Below are 4,008 nucleotides of genomic sequence, written 5' to 3'. Positions count from 1 at the left end.
CAACATATGGCCTAATTTTCCAAATTGGGCCCAAGCCTTTCCAATGGGCCTTATCCTAAAGCCCAATCCAATATTCTAGTCCATATACTTGTTCTTGGATAGCCCATCAATAGCCCAATCACCAAAGCCAAATAGCAAGGCCCAACTCAAGCGAAATTAGGGTTCTGACATAAAATGACGATTAGGGTTAAGTGTTTCTTACTTAACCCATTAAGGACATAATCCATTAAGTCCATAACTCTACTAGATAGATCATACATTGTGTTCGGGTGTAATTCATAATTCAATTTCAATGATCCAACGCGGGTCCCGACAAATCCAAAATACACATTTTCAAAATTAGGGTTTTCAAAACCCTAATTAGGGTTTCCAACCAATTTACAAACTAATTAATCCAAATTAGATTTTAGGTTAATTACGGTTTCATTAGGCCAATTAGGGTTAAATAAGTCGGGCACCACCCACTACCACCTCAGGTAGTGGTGGTCAACGGCGGATCATGGTGGCGGCCACCACCTCACGGTGTTGGTTATGGTTCTAGTCCAATTATGTCCAAGCATCCCAAAAGCAATCTAAACACAAGCAAAAGCACACCGCCACCTAACACGGCGGCTGGTGGCGGCGGAAGGCAGCAGCCACCACCTCACGGTGGTGGTTATGAGTTTCTTGATTATACTAGTCACTAATTACAAATATACAATGCAATATCTCGAAATAAACCCACACAGCTACCCTTGTGGTGGCCGGCGGTGGTACAAGGTGGCAGCCTCCACCTCACGGTGGTGGTGGTGGCTTTTCCCTAGAATTCCGGCTAAACAAAGCACCCCAAACCCCACTTCACTAAAATAAACACACACACACACATGCTTTGCCTGGAACAGTAACACAGCCACCCACCTGGTGGCGTACGGTGGCGGCAGTGACACAAGAAGGCGGCAGCAGCGGCGGCACCACCGGCGGTCATCGCGTTTGGCAGTAGCTTACATCAGTGGCAGCGTACACGCTTGGCGGTACCAATGGTGTGGCTGACGATGGGACAGAAGAGGAAGGAGGAGCGACTACAGCGGGGAACGGAGGTTGCACCTCCACCGGAACACGAAAATTGCAGTTACGAACTCTGCTCTTCCGACTTCTCGCTGCCACGACGTTGGCTCGCCGGCTTCAGCTCACGTCGGCAGCAGCGAAAGTGGTCCCGACTGAATGACGGCATGAGGTTGGTCCTCGTCCTCGGTCACGGAAGAAACGGTGACAACGACTCATCCTGGTGGTTCTCCGACAGCGATAAGGAGGACTCGACTCAGCAGTTGATGGTGGCAATAGAGCGGTGGCTATTAGTAGTTAGTTTGCGGTGGTGGAGGAAGGATGGGGGTATAGGGTGGTGTGGCGCCGGAAGTTGAAGAAGGAGGGTGACGGCTGTATGAGGCTCCTAGGGTTAGGGCTATAGAACAGTTAAATGCCCGACACCCTTTCAAACTTCATTCCATAATGGCAGGAATGGTCCCTCTCCATAAAATCTTTTCAAACCAAGGCCCATAATTTACTCTTCATACCCCTGCTCCCACAATTCTTTTCATATTAAGTCCAACAGTTACCAAACAGCCCCTCCTCTACAAATTATTCTCAAATGAAGTCCATATTTTACAATTCATCCCCTTAGCTTCCAAAATCTTTTCAAATGAAGTCCCAATAATTTACCAAGCAGTCCCTTCCTTCACAAATATTTACAAAACCAATCCGGAACATACACTTTTTAACCCCCAACTTCTAAATTATGGCAGTTATCTCCTCGAAACCAACACCTTGCTTTATAATTTTTTATTTTAGGGCTACTATTCATTCATTACCTTCTCTATTTATTTTATTTAATAAACGGGGTGTTACAGTGCCCTTTCTTCCCCTCCCCTCACTCTCTTGCTAAAACTCAACCTAGAAGTACAAGTTGTGGGTTAGGAGTAAGGTTTCCACAAATATGTGAGTGTGTATGTTTTACTATAAAAGGATGCATAAGGAACCTCATAGACTCACTCAAAACTTCCAGCTCTCTCTCTCTCTCTCTATCTCTCTCTCTCTCTCTCTCTCAACCTCAACCTTTCCATCTGTATCGCTCTCTATCTCCCTTGGATTGAATCACCACCAGATACCACCATTCCACCACCACTATACCACCCATACACCCCCTTATAACTCCATTTTGATCAACCAACACCTCCCTCACACCTCCTCTCCCTTCCCCTCACCGTTTCTTCCAAGAAAAAGGGAAGAAAACCCCAATACAACCACCCTCCTGCCACCATCAAACCCTCACTACCACCACCCCACCACTCACTGCCACCACCGGAATTCACCATCCCCAACCATTGGTTGTTGCTGTTTTCGATCCCCACAGCTCTCTCCCTCCTCCCTTACGTCATCCCCATCGAAATAATCAAGAAATGAGCACCAGAAGGCCACCCGAGTAGCCTCCTGCCACCCATTGTCACCTCCATCGTCGCTGCTGTAAATCGCCAGCCACCACCGCCATCCACCACCTCCACTGGCTGTAGGTACCTTCCACCACCTCCTTAACATTTTATTGTTGGTTTTGTACCTTTCTTCGATCAAAAACTAAATCACAGGAGCCATTTTCATTTTTTTTGGTGCATGGACTTCGACGAACAGGAGGGTGATGCCTCTTGTTCCTTCCAAACTCAAATAGAAATTAATTATATTTAACCCCATTTCCAAAACTGTTACAAAATAGGTCCTAAGCTTATAAGATTCCATTTCAAATGTCCACAACTCACCCCTCATCTAGAAATCAATTTTGAATCAAGTCAAAGACTTAAACGTTTATTTTTTTTTTTACATTAAACCCTATCTTATGATTTATTTGCAAAATAAACCCAATATTTTTTATTTACATTAAACCCTATCTTATGCCTCTCTCTCTCTCTCTCTCTCTCTCTCTCTCTCTCTCTCTCTCTCTCTCTCTCTCTCTCAAAAATAAACATAATGAAAGCATTCTTACAATGTAAAAATGATATTTTATAAGATAAATTGCTTTAATTATATATATATATATATATATATATATATATATATATATATATATATATATATATATATATGAACAATTTATCTTATAAAATATCCCTTTTACATTGTAAGAATGCATTCATGATGTTTATATTTATTATTTTTTGCTTTTTAGCCTTTGTTTTTTCTCAAAAAATAAAACTATAATTGTTAATTTATGTTATATTTTCTCAAAAAATTATTATATATATAATATCCTTTGAAAATATTGTGTTTTTAAACTCCATGGATGCATGCATACTATTAGTTTTTTTAGACTTATTTTTTTCCAAAGAAAATATCAAAAACTTCAAAAGTTATTATTTTTATGCTAAAAAATGGTCTATAAATAATTATAAAATTTAATAACAAAGCTTTATGAATTTCTTCATCTTTTTTATATTAATAAATAAAAATATATATTAAATTTTATAAAAAAAACAAATATATCAAATTTTATTGTTTTTTATGATGTAGAAGAGAGTGTCGATATTTATATAAAAAATAAATAGATTTTTTATAGGTTGTCAAAAAAAAATTATGCTACTATTTTTAATTTTTTTTCTCTCTTTATCTCTTCCTATCTATCTCTTTCTCTCCATGTTTATATATATATATATATATATATATATATATATATATATATATATATAGAGAGAGAGAGAGAGAGATAGATAGGCTTAAAATATAAGTAAATTACACGATAACCCTATGACTGTATGAAAATGACCTATGATCATTTTGAACATTGGTGATTTTCATGTTCACATATGAATATGTTCATTTATGAACATATGTCATTTTCATGTGATTATGAGCTATAATTTGGTTATTTCTTGAACTATCATGTATGTATGTATGTATGTATGTATGTATGTATGTATATGTGTGTGTATATATACACACACAAAAAGAGAGAGAGGGAGAGAGAGAGAGAGATAGCATCATGTGTGG

The sequence above is a fragment of the Lactuca virosa genome, chromosome 1 (assembly GCF_052849685.1).
Source record: "Lactuca virosa cultivar CGN04683 chromosome 1, Lactuca_virosa_CGN04683_v6, whole genome shotgun sequence".
Taxonomy (NCBI): domain Eukaryota; kingdom Viridiplantae; phylum Streptophyta; class Magnoliopsida; order Asterales; family Asteraceae; genus Lactuca; species Lactuca virosa.
The sequence above is the reverse complement of the archived record's forward strand: the minus strand, read 5'-3'. Positions refer to the sequence as shown.